The sequence below is a fragment of the Pongo abelii genome, chromosome 2 (genome assembly GCF_028885655.2).
Source record: "Pongo abelii isolate AG06213 chromosome 2, NHGRI_mPonAbe1-v2.0_pri, whole genome shotgun sequence".
Lineage (NCBI taxonomy): Eukaryota > Metazoa > Chordata > Mammalia > Primates > Hominidae > Pongo > Pongo abelii.
In genome coordinates, this window is record NC_085928.1 from 77035858 (window position 1) to 77057572 (window position 21715).

The 21715-nt window shown below is 37.7% G+C and overlaps 1 long non-coding RNA gene across 2 annotated transcripts in view; it reads right to left on the minus strand.

Annotated features, from left to right (window-relative positions):
• Positions 1-19374, minus strand: part of LOC134761125 (uncharacterized) — a 41440-nt gene extending 22066 nt beyond the window's left edge. The window contains exons 1-3 of one of the 2 annotated variants that reach the window (XR_010139402.1): positions 19313-19374; positions 7825-7871; positions 980-1133 (exon numbers count right to left, since the gene is read on the minus strand). This is a non-coding gene — a long non-coding RNA (uncharacterized LOC134761125). Of the gene's footprint in view, positions 1-979; positions 1134-7824; positions 7872-19068 lie in introns of both variants that reach the window. The other variant, XR_010139403.1, reaches the window with a different exon arrangement.
• Between the last annotated feature and the right edge of the window lie 2341 nt (positions 19375-21715).

The following is a 21715-nucleotide window of genomic DNA, read 5'->3' on the forward strand; positions in this document are numbered from 1 at the left end:
AGAGCTTGTGTGGTGGAATTCCCATTTATAAAACCATCAGATCTCATGAGACTTATTCACTACCACTAGAACAGTATGGGGTAAAGTGCCCCCATGATTCAGTCATATCCACTTGGTCCCGCCCTTGACACGTGGAGATTATTACAATTCAAGGTGAGATTAGGGTGGAGACACAGCCAAACCATATCAGCATACAAAACCTTTCACCATTTGGTCACTCACTGTCTTTTATATTTTTCTTTTAATGAATCCTTCCCCCTTCCTGTTTAATACTTTAGACACATAGACCTCTGTCTAAATACTTAGTCCACATTCATGATCAAGAGTTATATCTCGTGTAAGCCTTTCTACAATTTTTAGATAGATTTGTTCACTGTCTTCATTGTACTACCACTTCCACATTATACTACCACCAATTCATATTTTATCAGAGCACACATAACACTATGCATTTACATGTGCACCCCAATAGAAGGTGAACCTTTAGAGGATAAGTAACCCATCTGATTTGTCCAAGTGTCATTTGTATTTAGCAATAGTGCTTGCCATGGGAAGTGCTGTTTAATAAATATTTGTAGCATGAATGAGTGGACATGCAATTGGCATCTATTCTAAGAATGCTGGTCAGGAAGTCATAAAAGTGGGATTTTTTTATTTTTTTTGAGATGAGATATCACTTGGTCACCCAGGCTGGAGTGCAGTGGCATGATCTCGGCTCACTGCAACCTCTGCCTCTTGGGTTCAAGTGATTCTCCCATCTCAGCTTTCCAAGTAACTGGGATTACAAGTGTGCACCACCACACCTGGCTAATTCTTGTATTTTTAGTAGAGACAGGGTTTCACCATGTTGGCCAGGCTGGTCTCGAAATCCTGGCCTCAAGTGATCCACCCGCCTCGGCCTCCCAAAGTGCTGGGATTACAGGCGTGAACCACTGCACCTAGCCCTAAAAGTGGGATTTAATCAAGCTTGGAAACTTACCAACTACTTGACTTTGTATCTCTGTGCTTTTGTGGTCTTGTACAATGATGGGGTTGTTAGGTAATCAATAAATCCTCTTCCAGCTCTGAAATGTCATGACTTTCTAAATTCATTTATCCAATCACCAATATTTCTTCTGGAGAAAACAGTAGGTCTATTGATAATTTCAACAAAAATTTTAGTGTATCAGGGACACCAAACACTAAAAACATAGCTTTTTCTATATGCGACACATAATTGATCTCATTCATTGCAAATAACACCCCAGTCATGCAGATAATATTATCCTCATTTTACTGATAACTACCTGAGACAGAGATTATGCAATTCTTCTAAGTTCACAAATCATCTATCAATGATGAAACTAATATTTGGAACTAGGTAAACTTACTTGAGTTCTGTGCTCTTAACTAGCACATTATATGGCTTCTTATTGTTCTATGCAGCTAGAATTATCTTTAAATGTAAATTTTGTTTCCAGTAAAGGCCATTATTGTTTGCTCATAGTAGGTGTTCACTATATATATTTGTTGAATGAATGAATAAACTTTCATAATTTATCTGACAAGGTGTTGATATAGTAAGCAAACTAGAGCTGCAAGCACTCTGTAAATAAAACAGAACATATCTAATTGGCTTTCTCACACTTTCCAATATTTACATGTAGTGAACATTAAAATGTAGTTGTGACCTTTATAAAGCACCAAAAGCAGCATTTAAGAAGACAAATTTAAAAACTAAAATATTTTGCAAGTTCTTACATTTCAGCTAAGCGTTACCACAAACAAGAGCATTATTTATAAAATACAGCAGTAATAATGCTTCCTGCAGATTAGCATGGAGAATGAATATCAGCAATAAAATCATAAATGTACTAGGCAGGTGTAATATCCTCACTGTGTTTAGTATTATCAGGATACAGTGGTATTCATATCTAAACAGAAATTCTGATGTTAAGGTAGTCTTTAACATATTACTTTTGTGTTTTAAAAATTAGCATAAAATATGCTGTAATCATGGATAGAACTCTTTAAAACCTCTTGATTTGTATAGTTTAAAATTAAAAGTACCATGTATTACTATACAAAATACACAACAGACTGACAAGCAAAAGTCTGAAACCTATATTGCCACCATTGAAAAAGAACCATTGGCAATATATTGTATGGGTAGGAGTGTGTGTGTGTGTGTGCACGCACACGTGCGTGTGTGTGAGAGGGAGAAAGAGAGACAGAGAAAGGGAGATAAAAGACTGACAGAATCTGAATATATTCCAATATTGTAGGTAAGGATATGTTAGTGATGACAATAATATTACCAATGCAATGTCTCCTGCTCCCTCATATTCTTGAACGACACTCCACCTCTTGCACGTCCCCAGTAAGTATATTGGGAACTCCTAGCATTTGTTTTGACTGATCTACTGTTTCTGTCTCCCATTTAAAAATACTCTGTGTTCAAGGCCACTTGGTGCTGCCAGTGCTCATACAAGTTGACCTTTAAGTCTATGCCAAGAGTGTCCTTCTGTTTTTGGGTTCCATGCAGATACTCTGTAACTCACGTTGTTATCTTGGGCTGACAGTCTGGGCTCTACTCCTCTATGTAATTTACATAGTAATTCATGGAGACACCTCCTTAAGGTTCTGTCCCTAACTGCCCTGGCTACAGAGACCCCAAACAAAACTAAAAGGAAAACGGGGTCAGATGAGGAATGAGGTGCTAACAAATCCAGTTTGTTTTCTTGACTCTTTTCTGTATGCAACAATGTGTTAGGTTTCACTATATGAAATCATCAATATTGACTTTTTTTGCATATAAAATCTGCAATTTTTAAAAAAATTTTACTTTAAGTTCTAGGATACATGTGCTGAACCTGCAGGTTTGTTACATAGGTATAGATATGCCATGGTGGTTTGTTGTACCTGTCAACCCATCATCTAGGTTTTAAGCTCTGCATGGATTAGGTATTTGTCCTAATGCTCTCCCTCTCCTTTCCCCGCACCCACCGACAGACCCCCGGTATGTGATGTTCCCCTCCCTGTGTCCATGTGTTCTCATTGTTTAACTCCTACTTATGAGTGAGAACATGCGGTGTTTGGTTTTCTGTTCCTGTGTTAGTTTGCTGAGGATGATGGTTTCCAGCTTCACCCATATCCCTGCAAAGGACATGGACTCATTCTTTTTTATAGCTGCATAGTATTCCATGTTGTATATGTGCCACATTTTCTTTATCCAGTCTATCATTGATGGGCATTTGGGCTGGTTCCAAGTCTTTGCTATTGTAAATCATGCAAAATCAGCATTCCCAAATGCTTTAACCTAATGACATTTGCTCCTGTTTAACTTTCAGCCAGAATTCTGTGGCCAGCTCCTAATTTTTCTCCATTGACTATTTTCTTCTTATTTTTCCATGTGGTAATGAAATTCCCTTTAATTTAATAAATTGAAAAAAAATTATTTTAGGATGTCACTCTGTCATCCAGGCTGGAGTGCAGTAGTATGATCATAGCTCACTGCAGCCTCAAACTCCTGGGGTCAAGGAATTCTCCTGCCTCAGCCTCTCAAGTAGCTGGGATTACAGGCATATGCTACCATACCTAGCTAAGATTTTTTTTTCCAGAGATGGAGTCTTGCTATGTTGCCAAGGTTGGTCTTGAACTCTTAGCCTCAAGTGATCTCACCTCAGCCTCCCAAAGCACTGGGATTAGAGTTGTAAGCTACAGCAACTGACCTCCCTTTAATTTTAGTTAGACATGGCTACACAGGTAAAGACGACCTTTCCTTCCACCTCCTCTAGCATGGCACCTAATATACATATGACATTAATATCCACTGTGCTCTGCTCAGCTACTCAGGAAATTACGTATTTATTCTGGATCCTGAGACAGAAGATGGATTTTGCTCTCTGGATCTGTCAGTTCCCAGTCAGAGGACATTGTGAATCTCACTAAATTATCTTGAGCTCAGGATCCCTGTCTTAAAGTGTGGCAGCTAGACCAGATGACTTATGACTTGCCTTCACAAAGTGGCTGATTTTTAATATCTCTTCAGGCTTTAAAATTCTGTGACCCTTTAGAGCATACAGAGCCTGTGTTTAAATTTTTCCAAAGTAGTCTATCTATATATGTAATTTCATTTACTGTCTTTGGTTAATTTTGGCAAATCTTGATTCAGTGCCTCTTGTAAGCATAAAACTATTTTATATGTTACATGTAGACATATGCCTCCTTTAAGAAGTTCATTAAGGGCGGAAAGTCTGTCCTATATTTTGTAGTTCTTACAGCATCCAGCAACACAACTCATTAAATACTTGTCAAACTCTATTTAATTCATGATAAGAAAACAAACCCTTGTCTCCTTGATACAGAGTAGAAGTTGCACGTGAAAGTTAAGATAAGTGGGAGTTGAACAATGGGAACACATGGACTCAGGGAGGGAAACATCATACACCGGGGCCTGTCGGGGGTGGGAGCAAGAGGAGGGAGTGCATTAGGACAAATACCTAATGCATGCAGAGCTTAAAACCTAGATGAGGGGTGGATGGGTGCAGCAAACCACTATGGCACATGTATACCTATGTAACAAACCTGCATGCTCTGCACATGTATCCCAGAACTTAAAGTAAAAAAAAAAAAAAAAAAAAAGAGGCCAGGCACGGTGGCTTACACCTGTAATCCCAGCACTTTGGGCGGCCGAGGTGGGTGGATCACAAGGTCTGGAGTTTGAGACCAGTCTGGCCAACATGGTGAAACCCCATCTCTACTAAAAAACACAAAAATTAGCCAGGGGTGGTGGTGGGCACCTTTAGTCCCAGCTACTCGGGAGGCCGAGGCAGGAGAAATGCTTGAACCTAGGAGGCAGAGGTTGCAGTGAGCCAAGATCAAGTCACTGCACTCCGGCCTGGGTGACAGAGCGAGACTCCATCTCAAAAAAAAAAGAAAAGAACTATTTCTATTTTCTCCTGGAAAAAAAAAATAAAGTCAAGCTGTGAATTCTAAGAAACATTGCGTGAAAGTTTTAAGTAACTGAAGTTTTGTTAATAATATTCTGCATAATGGTTCTAATTAAGTCTCCTTGTAGCCTAAAATGAGTTTAATGTGGTTTCTAAGAAATGATAATATTAACACCATGGGTTGTAATATGTCATTTTATGTAATATTAAAATAGAAAAAGTTTCCAGAAAAAACTATGCTGTGCCATTGGCTATAAGAAGTATCTTGATTTTGGAGAGATAATAATATTTAAGACATGTCTTTATCACAAAAATATGTGAGAAGTTACTGAAGTAATAGATACTAATAACCACAGCAACAATGTGGTTATACTTTGTTAGGTTAGGTAGAATAAGTGCCATATATACATGACCTCATTTATATATCAGGTTGATGCTGTTATTATTCCTGTTTTAGAGAAACATACTAATTTTCCCAAGATTGAATGTCTAACAAGTGGTAGATCCAGGAGATGAACCCATCTCTACCAGACTCTGTTGAATGACTTCTTAGCAACTGCATTAAGATCTAGATGTTGTGTAGTTTCTTCAGAAGCAGGCACTTCTAACTGGAGAAATTATTGGGCTTGGACTCTAAGTTTACTAGCATTTATACATCTTAAACATTTGTTAATCATATTGAAGTCTCAAGAGGATCCTATTCCATTCATTTTTCTTATTTCCATGGATTATAATTTTTCTGTTACTAAATTGGCTTGTTTTCTTTCATTCTTGTAAACAAAATGCCAGGGAGATGCAGTATTAACTGTGGGATGAAGTTCAAGTGTTGTAGGGATTTCCCATACAAAGTATATTTCTGTGGTTGTTAAGCAATGTGTAAAAGATTTACATCAGGGCTTCTGTACAGATGAAGATGAATGAAAATCCCAGAATTTCACATTCTTGGGGAAATGAAATATAATTGATGTGCTATATTAAAATAGCTAACAATTAGATCTCTTGGTTTTTGATCAAGGACATGGCTTTGTTTACAAATCAAAGATTGCAGGATTTTTGCCCCAGAAGGAGGAGAAGACAAATTTATGCTGTCAATTCTATCTGGGTGCTGATTATTTAGTTTTCTGCTTCTCCCTTTCCTGGGGTGAAGCCCCATAGCACATTTGAGATCTTTAGTACCCTGACAGTGCACAACTTGAAAAAGGAAAGATGCATCCAAAGTCACATTTCAGCTCATTAGCATGTGTCGAAGAGTTTAGATGAATGGAAATGAAAAGCATGTGGGCGTGAGCGGACTACCCAGGTCTTCTACATGAGTCCCTAAGGTTGGTCATCAACAAGCCAAGATGGTAGAATTTGTCATTTATTCGCTAGGTGACCTTTGATCACATATGTATGTAGCAACCTCACAAAGTTTGTGTGAGAAGCAAAAATACATTTGCATTTTATAAACTGGAAAGTGTCTTATACATTTCAGAGCACCTGATAGAGAAGAATTTTCATTCCCACTAACCATTATCAACCTACGATTTGTCTGTCCAGCTTATTTCCAGTGTCAACATCACCTAGAATGAATCAGGGTACTTTAGGGTAATGTTTTTCAAATGATTATGATACAAGATCATTTTAAAAAGTCATGCATTGTTGACAGATAATTTGATAAATCCAAAAATTACTATAGAAAATGATAGAGAAAAACAAAGATATGCAAAATACGAATTCTCATTGTCATTAAATTCAATGGACATAAAATTAGTGGGTCAAATTGCTATAAGAGATTCTAAAGCCTTCATCCACATGACTGAACTTATTTCATTTTATATTGGTTATCAATGTTTCAGGATCCAGTGCTGTTCTGTGACCACACTTTGAGTAGCACTGGATGGGGGAGTACATGGTATGGTACTTAAGGGGTTACAAGACTCTGCAAGACTTGGGCCCTGCTTACTCTGAACACTGAACTTCTCACAGTTCTTTGAGGGTGTTACCCTCATTCCCTACATCAAGATCACCAAGATTTTATTTTGCTACTCCCTCTGCCTGGCATGATTGTACCACCCCTCTTTGCATGGATAATACCATTTTATCCTTTAAATTTCAGATTAAACTTTGCTTTCTCAGGAAAGTCTGGCTTGAACCCTCAGACTCAGTTATGTTCCTTTGTTATAGGTCTTCATTACATCTTGAGTTTCCTTTACCTATATATGCCATTTGTAATAATTTGTTGCCTGTTACCAACCACATACTGAAACCTCTGGGATAAGGACTGTATGAATGCATATCAATTTCAGAATCCCCAGCACTAGCAACTGCTCACCTCACAGTAAGAACTCAACAGATACTGTTGGCTGATGGACTGCTTTTCTGAGCTTGATAAATCTAAGAGTTGTTTACACAAAAGAATTCTCTTTAAAAATAGTTAATATTTGCCCCCTTCCCTGACAGAGGTAGGTATGTCATTTTTAGCATTGTCAAAAACAGAATAAAATCTCAGGTTCATGCAGTGAATAATATAGAACAGTCATAGATATTTTTAATATAGTTGTGAGAGCTATTCATTGAAGTACAACTTTAAAAAATCAATTGGTAAAAGATTTTACGTCATTTTCATATAAGCAGTTGAAATTTTCTTGACAGAGCAATATACTATGGGAATGACTTTTACTGTTATTTTGTATCTATTTTGCATCAACGTGGTATTAATGGTAAGAAGCCAGGAGGTTCAGTTTTGTGAGAGTACTGCTATTTATATAATCACAGATGAAGCTCGGAAACCTAATTTTATATCTGTTAAATATCTATTCCAAAAAAATTATATATAGTAGCTTTATATTTACTCAAACAGGCAAATATTTCTATCCATGACTTTAAATTCCCATATAACACATATACATACCTTGATGCAGTTGGCTTAGGACAGTAGTTCATCATTTGCTTTGTATCCTAATAGATAAAAAGTATCTATTAATTTGTAATTTAAATCCATCAATTAACCTATATGATCATTTCCCCAATTTTTCTTTTCTGTTAAATTTCCTGTCCATCAATTTTTTATCATTTATCCATTTACCAATCTATGTTTATATAAGTGTGGAAAAAACCTATAAGAAATATGCTAAGCATTTTGCATAGTTTCTTTTTCTGTAGTTTAGAAGTGAGATATTTGATGAATTGTTTATGAGTGAGTGATTATCTTCCACTTCATATTTATATACTTTAAAATCAAGCAGACTTCTATTGCATAAAATGTAAGTAGCTACAGAAAAATCAGGTACACTAAATATATAAATTATTATATGTAGTTATATATTTATAAGGTATTAAGGAACTGAATAATTAAGGAAGATTAAATAAAGTAAAAGTAGTTTACTAAATAAGTAAAAATAGTTTACTATTGCTGTGTAACAAATTACTAACTTCTCCTTAGTGGTTTGAAACAACACCCATTAATAAGTCATAGTTTATAGTTCGGAAGTCTGTGCCCAGCATGGCAAAGTTCTTTGCTTGGGGTCTTACAAGACTAAAATCAGATTGTCAACTGGGGCTGTACTTCTCATCTGGGGCTTGGAATACTGTAACAGTCTCATTGGCTGTTCTGAGAATTAATTTTCTTGTGTTTGTAGAATGCAGGTCCTAGTTTTTCTGTAGCTGTTGGCTGGAAACCACTTTCACCTCCTTGAGGCATACCTGTCTGTTGGCTGTTTACAACATGGGTTTTTCGTTTTCCAGGTGTGACCAAGTACTTGTCTCTGACTTTCCCTTCTGCAGCCAGCCAGAGAAAACTCTGTGCTTTTAAAGGACTCATGCGATTACATAAGGCCCACCTGGGTAATCTCCCTTTCTCAAAGTTAACCATGCCATATAACATAACCTATGTATCAGTTTGTTTTCACACTGCTATAAAGACCTAACTTAGAGTAATTTATATTAAAAAAGAAGATTAATTGACTCTCAGTTCTGCATAGCTGGGAGGCCTTAGGAAACTTACTATCATGGCAAAAGGCAAAGGAGAAGCAAGGCATGTTTTACATGGCCTCAGAAAGAGAGAGTGGGGAGGAGGAGCCAAGATGGCCGAATAGGAACAGCTCCAGTTTACAGCTCCCAGCGTGAGCGACGCAGAAGACGGGTGATTTCTGCATTTCCATCTGAGGTACCGTGTTCATCTCACTAGGGAGTGCCAGACAGTGGGCGCAGGTCAGTGAGTGAATGCACCGTGCGCCAGCCAAAGCAGGGGTGAGGCATTGCCTCACTCGGGAAGTGCAAGGGGTCAGGGAGTTCCCTTTCCAGGGGTGACAGATGGCACCTGGAAAATGGGGCCACTCCCACCCAAATACTGTGCTTTTCCGATGGGCTTAGGAAACGGTGCCCCAGGAGAATACAGCCCGCACCTGGCTCAGAGGGTCCTATGCCCACGGAGTCTCGCTGATTGCTAGCACAGCAGTCTGAGATCAAACAGCAAGTTGGCAGCGAAGCTGGGGGAGGGGCGCCCACCATTGCCCAGGCTTGCTTAGGTAAACAAAGCAGCCTGGAAGCTTGAACTGGGTGGAGCCCACCACAGCTCAAGGAGGCCTGCCTGCCTCTGTAGGCTCCACCTCTGGGGGCAGGGCACAGACAAACAAAAAGACAGCAGTAACCTCTGCAGACTTAAATGTCCCTGTCTGACAGCTTTGAGGAGAGCAGTGGTTCTCCCAGCACACAGCTGGAGATCTGAGAACGGGCAGACTGCCTCCTCAAGTGGGTCCCTGACCCCTGACCCCCGAGCAGCCTAACTGGGAGGCACCCCCCAGCAGGGGCAGACTGACACCTCACATGGCCGGCCAGGTACTCCAACAGACCTGCAGCTGAGGGTCCTGTCTGTTAGAAGGAAAACTAACAGAAAGGACATCCACACCAAAAACCCATCTGTACATCACCATCATCAAAGACCAAAAGTAGATAAAACCACAAAGATGGGGAAAAAACAGAGCAGAAAAACTGGAAACTCTAAAAAGCAGAGTACCTCTCCTCCTCCAAAGGAACGCAGTTCCTCACCAGCAACGGAACAAAGCTGGATGGAGAATGACTTTGACGAGCTGAGAGAAGAATGCTTCAGACGATCAAATTACTCCGAGCTACGGGAGGATATTCAAACCAAAGGCAAAGAAGTGAAAACTTTGAAAAAAATTTCGAAGAATGTATAACTAGAATAACCAATACAGAGAAGTGCTTAAAGGAGCTGATGGAGCTGAAAACCAAGGCTCGAGAACTACATGAAGAATGCAGAAGCCTCAGGAGCCGATGCGATCAAATGGAAGAAAGGGTATCAGCCCTGGAAGATGAAATGAATGAAATGAAGTGAGAAGGGAAGTTGAGAGAAAAAAGAATAAAAAGAAACGAGCAAAGCCTCCAAGAAATGTGGGACTATGTGAAAAGACCAAATCTACGTCTGATTGGTGTACCTGAAAGTGACGGGGAGAATGGAAACAAGTTGGAAAACACTCTGCAGGATATTATCCAGGAGAACTTCCCCAATCTAGCAAGGCAGGCCAACATTCAGATTCAGGAAATACAGAGAACGCCACAAAGATACTCCTCGAGAAGAGCAACTCCAAGACACATAATTGTCAGATTCACCAAAGTTGAAATGAAGGAAAAAATGTTAAGGGCAGCCAGAGAGAAAGGTCGGGTTACCATCAAAGGGAAGCCCATCAGACTAACAGCGGATCTCTCGGCAGAAACCCTACAAGCCAGAAGAGAGTGGGGGCCAATATTCAACATTCTTAAAGAAAAGAATTTTCAACCCAGAATTTCATATCCAGCCAAACTAAGCTTCATAAGTGAAGGAGAAATAAAATACGTTACAGACAAGCAAATGCTGAGAGATTTTGTCACCACTAGGCCTGCCCTAAAAGAGCTCCTGAAGGAAGCGCTAAACATGGAAAGCCACAACCGGTACCAGCCACTGCAAAGTCATGCCAAAATGTAAAGACCATCGAGACTAGGAAGAGACTGCATCAACTAACGAGCAAAATAACCAGCTAACATCATAATGACGGGATCAAATTCACACATAACAATATTAACTTTAAATGTAAATGGACTAAATGCTCCAATTAAAAGACACAGACTGGCAAATTGGATAAAGACTAAAGACCCATCAGTGTGCTGTATTCAGGAAACCCATCTCACGTGCAGAGACACACATAGGCTCAAAATGAAAGGATGGAGGAAGATCTACCAAGCAAATGGAAAACAAAAAAAGGCAGAGGTTGCAATCCTAGTCTCTGATAAAACAGACTTTAAACCAACAAAGATCAAAAGAGACAAAGAAGGCCATTACATAATGGTAAAGGGATTAATTCAACAAGAAGAGCTAACTATCCTAAATATATATGCACCCAATACAGGAGCACCCAGATTCATAAAGCAAGTCCTGAGTGACCTACAAAGAGACTTAGACTCCCACACATTAATAATGGGAGACTTCAACACCCCACTGTCAACATTAGACAGATCAACGAGACAGAAACTCAACAAGGATACCCAGGAATTGAACTCAGCTCTGCACCAAGCGGACCTAATAGACATCTACAGAACTCTCCACCCCATATCAACAGAATATACATTTTTTTCAGCACCACACCACACCTATTCCAAAATTGACCATATACTTGGAAGTAAAGCTCTCCTCAATAAATGTAAAAGAACAGAAATTATAACAAACTATCTCTCAGATCACAGTGCAATCAAGCTAGAACTCAGGATTAAGAATCTCACTCAAAACCGCTCAACTACATGGAAACTGAACAGCCTGCTCCTGAATGACTACTGGGTATATAACGAAATGAAGGCAGAAATAAAGATGTTCTTTGAAACCAACGAGAACCAAGACACAACATACCAGAATCTCTGGGATGCATTCCAAGCAGTGTGTAGAGGGAAATTTATAGCACTAAATGCCCACAAGAGAAAGCAGGAAAGATCCAAAATTGACACCCTAACATCACAATTAAAAGAACTAGAAAAGCAAGAGCAAACACATTCAAAAGCTAGCAGAAGGCAAGAAATAACTAAAATCAGAGCAAAACTGAAGGAAATAGAGACACAAAAAACCCTTCACAAAATTAATGAATCCAGGAGCTGGTTTTTTGAAAGGATCAACAAAATTGATAGACCGCTAGCAAGATTAATAAAGCAAAAAAGAGAGAAGAATCAAATAGATGCAATAAAAAATGATAAAGGGGATATCACCACCGATCCCACAGAAATACAAACTACTGTCAGAGAATACTACAAATACCTCTACGCAAATAAACTAGAAAATCTAGAAGAAATGGATAAATTGCTCAACACATACACCCTCCCAAGACTAAACCAGGAAGAAGTTGAATCTCTGAATAGACCAATAACAGGAGCTGAAATTGTGGCAATAATCAATAGCTTACCAACCAAAAAAAGTCCCGGACCAGATGGGTTCACAGCCGAATTCTACCAGAGGTACAAGGAGGAACTGGTACCATTCCTTTTGAAACTATTCCAATCAATAGAAAAAGAGGGAATCCTCCCTAACTCATTTTATGAGGTCAGCATCATCCTGATACCAAAGCCTGGCAGAGACACAACCAAAAAAGAGAATTTTAGACCAATATCCCTGATGAACATCAATGCAAAAATCCTCAATAAAATACTGGCAAACCGAATCCAGCAGCACATCAAAAAGCTTATCCACCATGATCAAGTGGGCTTCATCCCTGGGATGCAAGGCTGGTTCAATATACGCAAATCAATAAATGTAATCCAGCATATAAACAGAACCAAAGACAAAAACCACATGATTATCTTAATAGATGCAGAAAAGGCCTTTGACAAAATTCAACAACACTTCATGCTAAAAACTCTCAATAAATTAGGTATTGATGGGACGTATCTCAAAATAATAAGAGCTATCTATGACAAACCCACAGCCAATATCATACTGAATGGGCCAAAACTGGGAGCATTCCATTTGAAAACTGGCACAAGACAAGGATGCCCTCTCTCACCACTTCTATTCAACATAGTGATGGAAGTTCTGGCCAGGGCAATTAGGCAGGAGAAGGAAATAAAGGGTATTCAATTAGGAAAAGAGGAAGTCAAATTGTCCCTGTTTGCAGATGACATGATTGTATATCTAGAAAACCCCATCGTCTCAGCCCAAAATCTCCTTAAGCTGATAAGCAACTTCAGCAAGGTCTCAGGATACAAAATCAATGTACAAAAATCACAAGCATTCTTATACATCAATAACAGACAGAGAGCCAAATCATGAGTGTACTCCCATTCACAATTGCTTCGAAGAGAATAAAATACCTAGGAATCCAACTTACAAGAGATGTGAAGGACCTCTTCAAGGAGAACTACAAACCACTGCTCAAGGAAATAAAAGAGGATACAAACAAATGGAAGAACATTGCATGCTCATGGGTAGGAAGAATCAATATCGTGAAAATGGCCATCCTTCCCAAGGTAATTTACAGATTCAATGCCATCCCCATCAAGCTACCAATGACTTTCTTCACAGAATTGGAAAAAACTACTTTAAAGTTCATATGGAACCAAAAAAGAGCCCGCATTGCCAAGTCAATCCTAAGCCAAAAGAACAAAGTTGGAGGCATCACACTACCTGACTTCAAACTATACTACAAGGCTACAGTAACCAAAACAGCATGGTACTGGTACCAAAACAGAGATATAGATCAATGGAACAGAACAGAGCCCTCAGAAATAATGCCACATATCTACAACTATCTGATCTTTGACAAACCTGAGAAAAACAAGAAATGGGGAAAGGATTCCCTATTTAATAAATGGTGCTGGGAAAACTGGCTAGCCATATGTAGAAAGCTGAAACTGGATCCCTTCCTTACACCTTTTACAAAAATCAATTCAAGATGGATTAAAGACTTAAATGTTAGACCTAAAACCATAAAAACCCTAGAAGAAAACCTAGGCATTACCATTCAGGACATAGGCATGGGCAAGGACTTCATGTCTAAAACACCAAAAGCAATGGCAACAAAAGCCAAAATTGACAAATGGGATCTAATTAAACTAAAGAGCTTCTGCACAGCAAAAGAAACTACCATCAGAGTGAACAGGCAACCTACAGAATGGGAGAAAATTTTCACAACCTACTCATCTGACAAAGGGCTAATATCCAGAATCTACAATGAACTCAAACAAATTTACAAGAAAAAAACAAACAACCCCATCAAAAAGTGGGCGAAGGACATGAACAGACACTTCTCAAAAGAAGACATTTATGCAGCCAAAAAACACATGAAAAAATGCTCACCATCACTGGCCATCAGAGAAATGCAAATCAAAACCACAATGAGATACCATCTCACACCAGTTAGAATGGCAGTCATTAAAAAGTCAGGAAACAACAGGTGCTGGAGAGGATGTGGAGAAATAGGAACACTTTTATACTGTTGGTGGAACTGTAAACTAGTTCAACCCTTGTGGAAGTCAGTGTGGCGATTCCTCAGGGATCTAGAACTAGAAATTCCATTCGACCCAGCCATCCCATTACTGGGTATATACCCAAAGGACTATAAATCATGCTGCTATAAAGACACATGCACACGTATGTTTATTGCGGCACTATTCACAATAGCAAAGACTTGGAACCAACCTAAATGTCCAACAATGATAGACTGGATTAAGAAAATGTGGCACATATACACCATGGAATACTATGCAGCCATAAAAAATGATGAGTTCATGTCCTTTGTAGGGACATGGATGAAATTGGAAATCATCATTCTCAGTAAACTATCGCAAGGACAAAAAACCAAACACCGCATATTCTCACTCATAGGTGGGAATTGAACAATGAGAACACATGGACACAGGAAGGGGAACATCACACTTCGGGGACTGTTGTGGGGTCGGGGGAGGGGGGAGGGATAACATTGGGAGATATACCTAATGCTAGATGACGAGTTAGTGGGTGCAGCGCACCAGCATGGTACATGTATACATATGTAACTTACCTGCACATTGCGCACATGTACCATAAAATCTAAAGTATAATAATAATAATAATAATAATAAAATCAAATAAGTAAAAAAAAAAAAAAAAAAGAAAGAGAGTGAAGGGGAAGTGGCACACACTTTCAAACAACCAGATTTCATGAGAACTCACTCACTATGGTGAGAATAGCAAGGGGGAAGTCCGCCCCCATGATTCAATCACCTCTCACCAGGCCCCTCCTCTCATATATGAGGATTACAATTTGGGATGAGATTTGAGTGGGAACGTAGAGCCAAACCGTATCAGCCTAGTCCCAGGAGTAAAATCCTTCATAATTGGAGTGCCCATTGCACTCCAGCCTGGGCAACAAGAGCGCAACCCTGTCTCAAAAAAAAAAAAAAAAGAAAAAAAGAGAAAGGAAATAACACAAACCTTGGATGCCCACAAATGAAACTGATATTAGAGTCAGAAGCCAAAGAATTTAAAATAACTATGGTTAATATGGTAAATAAAAGCATAGAAAAGAGGGACAAAATGAATGAAAAGGTAAGCAATGTAAACACATTTCACGAATATAAAATTATTTGAGATATTTCACATTCTTATTTCATACTAAGTCTTCTAAATTCAGTGTGTATTTTGCACTTAGCATGCATCTCACTTTGGACTACCCAGAGATAGGCAAGACATGTGTACCAGGGGTAGGAAAGCTTGGAGGCCATCTTAAAATTCTACCTACCACAACTTCCAATGAGAGAAGACTTTCATATGAAAACTAACAATAACCAACTATTTTTACTTGTGGGCATCTGCTGTTTCTGAATTTGCAGTAAGTGTAATTCTTGGTCCATGAAGAGGATTTATCATGGAAAAGAGAAACCAGCAAGAGGCTGGCTTGATGAATGAGAAACTAAAGGAGAACCAAACTTAGGACCAGTTATCTCTGCAAGATGTTTTCTGAGTTCTGAGTAGCTGGGGCCACAGAAAAGCAGAGTAAAATCTGCTGTTGTGTCTTAATACTTACGAAACAAAGTTCCTATAGAGGGTGAGACTTTCCTTAAATGAAAAGTTTGCATATTTTGAAGCCCACATAGGGTAGGAGCTAAAAGGCTAAGCTCCAATCTCTAAAGACAATCTTGTCATTTTAGAGCTGAGAAGATAGAGACATGCCAGGTTCACAAACAAAAGCACCACCACACCTGAGGAACAGAGACATACCAGTGTTGGACTAAGTCTTGCTAAAATGACAGCCCACCCCAACCCAGCTCAATCCTTTAGTGGATTAAAGTGACCACCCCCTCTCCTCACTGCTTAATAGAGGAGAGTTGAACTACTAGTTGGTGGAAGGTAACATAAATCTCTGATTCATTTATATATAATACATGGCATAAAATTTAATTTTTATACATGAAAAGAGAGATGTAAATGTGAGTATCAAGAATAACACAGGCTGGGCTTGGTGGCTCATGCCTGTAATCCCAGCACTTCGGGAGGCTGAGGCAGGCAGATCACCTGAGGTCAGGAGTTCTAGACCAGCCTGACCAACATGGCAAAACCCCATCTCTACTAAAAATACAAAATTAGCCGGGTGTAGTGGCACATGCCTGTAATCCCAGTTACTCTGGAGGCTGAGGCAGGAGAATCACTTGAACCTGGGAGGCAGAGGTTGCAGTGAGCAGAGATGGCGCCATTGCACTCCAGCCTGGGCAACAAGAGCGAAACCCTGTCTCAAAAAAAAAGAAAAAGAAAAAAAGAGAAAAGAAATAACACAAACTTTGGATGCCCACAAATGAAACTGATATTAGAGTCAGAAGCCAAAGAATTTAAAATTACTATGGTTAATATGGTAAATAAAAGCATAGAAAAGAGGGACGAAATGAATGAAAAGGTAAGCAATGTAAACACATTTCATGAATATAAAATTATTTGAGATATTTCACATTCTTATTTTATACTAAGTCTTCTAAATTCAGTGTGTATTTTGCACTTAGCATGCATCTCAGTTTGGACTAGCCATATTTCAAGTACTCTGTAATCTCGCATGACTAGTGGACAGTACCATTCTAGTCAAATACATAAGGTAGGAGAGGAAAATATTTCTTAAGGTGCCAGAAGCTCAATCAAAATAAGATTGATAAGTTGTAACTCATCAAATTGAGAACTGTTCATCAAACGTAGCATTAAGAGGGTGAAAATGCAAGCCACAAAGCAGGATAATATTCCCAATACGAAAGACTTGTATTCAGAATCTGTAAAGGCCTCTGAGAGATCACTGAAAAAAATAAAACAATAATAGAATGAGTGAACTGTGGGCATAGATAATTTGTAAGTGTGTGTGTGTATTTTTTGAATTAAAATATGATTTTAGATTTTTGCCTCAAAAATATATTTATAAGGGCATTTTACTTATTACATTTTTCTAGGAAATAGTTTTAGATTCATTATTTTGATATTTATCATATCAGATTTTTTGATGTATGATGTACATATGGTACATGTGGTCTTATTTTATATTTACTAGACATAAATATATATGTCTATTTGCATATTTCTAGTTATCTCAATATATACTTTTCATAAATGTAAAATATGACTATGTTATAAAATCATTATAATATATTTATGCATGATCATTTTCAACCTAATTAAATTATTTAATGGTATTATGGATTTCATAGTTTAATAGTTAAAGAAAAAGTTTTGTATTCCCTAGTGGTGCATTCACTTTTAAAGTGACAGCAACCATTTTAATCTTACAGATAAAAGTTGGGAAGTGATAGAGAAAGCATACTGCAAACAGTCAATTGAAACTAAGACAATAACCACTGGAGGGATAGTCCAAAATAGAATTTTGCTATTTTTATTTTTTAAAAAACCACATTTGCTAAAAAGCAAAAAAACCACAAGTTTTACTCTGAATAATATTAAAAATAACAACATTCATGTGATTTTGAGTGTGAGGTTATCTTAGCAACATCAAATAAAATGGAGACAATTGAATTTCACCCAGTAACAACTATCAATGGTCCCTAAGAATACTGCACTCAAGAAGATGGAAGTTTTATAAAGCTCTATAAAGTTCTGTAAAACATTCAGGGAAAATAAAGTGCTATGAACTGCAAACAGAATGGTACATGTTAATTGCAAGATGATTCAGTAAGTAGTGTTTAAAATACATTTTGGAATTTTGAAGGCTTACATATGGTTCTGCCATAAAGACCATTTTTTGGATGACCTAGTTAATCTGGTATTTTGGTACCTGGTACTATGAAATTTGAGCCTAGATGAAGCAAGAAAAATAGCAGTGTTTTGTATTATCAACCAGGTAAGATTTTTATGGTAGGAAAAAGTGACCTGATGAATTGGTGTGAAGAAAGTCAGATCTCAGTTCTATACGTACTTAGTCGTGTGAACTTGGGCAAACCATACATGTTTATTTACATGGAAAAACTGAAATCACATGCAAACAGATGATAAAAATTTTACATTTCTTCTCATTTGGAATTTTCACACTGAATGTATCTTATTAAAACCTACGATAATCTTGCCACTGAATCTACAAACCAAGAAATTTTTTTTGCTCTAACAAGCCTAATACTGGTGAATTTTACATTTTACAAAATTCTTGTATATCTTGTCTCACTAGATTATTCTAACAAGCCAGGGATTTAGGAAGGCATGAGATAATGAACAGTTTACACATATTTATGAGCAACATGAGCTAAGCTACATCATAACTAGACCAAATCCATGTTTGAGTACACTACTTTAAAAGTGGAGTTTTGTTATTCTGGTTAGAATTTAATTTAGTCAAATGATGCAAAACAAAACCTATATTCATATCATATAGGCTCATCTCTATTCAAACTACCTTTTTCAGATCACAAATATCAGCAGGGATAAATATGTAAGAATAGTTCCAGGAGTAATGGAGTTATGCCTTGCTGTTTGGCACTGTTGGAAACTCCATCAGAAGTACAGGCTCCGGGCAAGGAGGAAGAAAGCTTTTTTCACATGGGGAGAATAATGATAATTGGAGTAAGGAGGTTCTCATTACTTCCTACAGACTGTGTGCCGGAGTTTCACTCAAGTGAACAATGAACCTGCTTATATTTTTTATGGCATCTGAACCCCTTGACCTACTTGTTAGAGAGCTGGGATCAAGAAGGACTTCCGAAAGCCCAAGGGGAGTACAGAAATGTTAGAGAGGCTTCCTTTTCAGTTCTATCAGTCATGCTCCATGTGACCGGTCTCCTACTCTTTAACTGTTTATTGATTTGTTATCCTGGCATTCACGGCCTTGAACCAGTCCTGGAAGTCTAATGTAACTTGGAATTTGTGCTTATTGGAAAATTTCTTATTCTAAAAAAAAATTCCCTTCATGTACCATGTTTAGTTTTCTTTTGCTATATCTTCCAACTGTAATGATCTTCTCCCGCCCCAACTGTCATCTGTTAAAATTCTATCTTATTTTCATGGCCCAGTAACAGTCAGTTCTTTTAAAATCCTAACCAGATTCCACAAGCGAATTTGATAGTTCATATAGCAGTGTTTGTAGCTCTCTTGCAACACTTGTCTTCTGTCTTGTTTAGATATACTGCCTTATGCCCTTGCTCCCTAACTTGATTGCATATTCCTTGAAACTTGGGATTGTGTCTCATCTACCATTTTACCCTAAATTTCTTCAGTTTTTTTTCATTTTTTTTGTTTGTTTTCATACAAAGCAGGTATTTGATATTTACCTCCTAATGAATGCCTATTGTCTAAGCATTCAAATTTGGGCCTATTAAAATCAAGAAGATGATTAAAGATTAAAATGTATTCTCTTTCTTTAGAATTAGCTTTTTCTTCTATATATTTATGCAACATGGAAACTTTTCCAGCAAAACCAGCTCTTGCATCTATATTTTCTTCCTCAAGTGAAATCAAAATAAAAAACTCAGTTTTTCTTAAACTCGTTTTCTATGATTGTGTTCCTTAGCTGATTTAATAGCTTTTATGGAATTTAATAATATATGAGTTCGCTTTTCCTTTTCTCAGCTTAAATCTATGGCTCACTAAGCAATTTAATGTATGGGCGGGCCATATTTATGAGTCCCCCACCCCAAGTAGAAGAGAAGTAGAGGTGACTAAAATAAATCCTTAATATACATTTGGAGCTGACTTCCTCATGATTGGCCTTACCAGCTATGCCATAAAGATTATAGTTGCCAAAATACAATCAAGCAAATAAATAGGACAGAACTCCATCTAATGTAAGGGAGGTCTTGCATATTTTATTTCACAATGTGGTTATCTATGATTTATAACCTTCCATTTTTCATTCAGAGAAAGTTGCATGTATTCCAAGAGGTTATAAACTTTCATTTTTTTGATGCATAGTTCAATCAGCATTATTTACTACAGACAACAACACTTGAGGGACACGTAAATTTTACTTTATCTTCACTGGCATAATAAATGATTTATCAAGCACACAATAAAAGGGGGAAGCACTCTAGCTATGTACAGTTGTTTGGATATTACTTTCTTCTCATAATAAATCTCTGGTTTATGATAACCTGTGCATAAACCTGGCAAGCCAATACACTTTGACACCATGCTTATTCTATATATGAAAGGATTGCCTGTCACACTGTCGATACATACCTTCAATATTCTGATGGCTCTGACTCCAGCATTGCAATTATTTCAATTCAATGGGTCTTGATAATCTGGGACCAATAATTTGGAAACATCAACTGAGAAAAGCTGATATCCACATGATTTAACTCCTCCATTGTGTTCAGAAGAAAAAATAAAATAATTTTAGGCTTAGGGTGACAGTGTTGCCCAAGGTCAGTAATATTCCATATGTACCTATGATATAGAACTTCAATTATTGTCTAGATGTTTCATTGTTTTTTGGATCAGGTATGTATTGATAGGCTACTTATCCTTGTGAATTTGGCTAATAGTTATACTAACAATAAAAACTATTTATTGAATGACTATTACTGTGCCAATTTAAGATTAAGGATCATTTTGTTCTAAGAACTTTCTATGTTGAAACTGATTCATCCTGGCTCTTGAGGGCTGATTCTGTGCATCTCTTCCCAAGTCCTCATTCATTGATGTTACGTTGCTAGCTTGAAAATGGCCATGGTATGAGTATTACACCATGGAATTGACAAATGCTGCAGATCATGGCTTTTCAAATTTTTCGTTTAACAGCACATGATTATATCCTTTGGTGCTAAGTATTATTTTCATTTTCTCAATGTAGTAATTAAGGCTCAAAGAGTTTATATATAAGTCTTGTTTATAGTTGATGCTAACAGTATGTACATTTTAGGCCGAGGGTTTGAATCCTGGTCTATTACATTCCAGAAGCCATGCTCTTCCCATTATGAGTAACTCGCTGAGGCTGCATACGTACTCAACCAGGTTTAGTCATTGTGAATACACTCTTCAATAAATTCAGCTTCCTTAATATTTTGGCTATATTGAATTTTTTGTAAATGTAAATAACCAATTAGTAGAGGTTTTGTATAATCAACTAGTTTGTTTTCAACAAAGTGTGTTTTTTTATGGGAATGATGACTGCTAGGATGAAATATTGGCACCTTTTTCTCTGAGTGATATTGACACATCAGTACTGATAATTTAGCCTTCACATTCCAACTGGCAAATTTAGCAAGAATCACAAGGGGATGGAATGGCAGGAAGAAAAGATAGGTGGGAAAGGAATTTAAAAATGTATAAAGATATCAGGAACAACATAACTTTTAAAAAAAGCACAATAAGACTA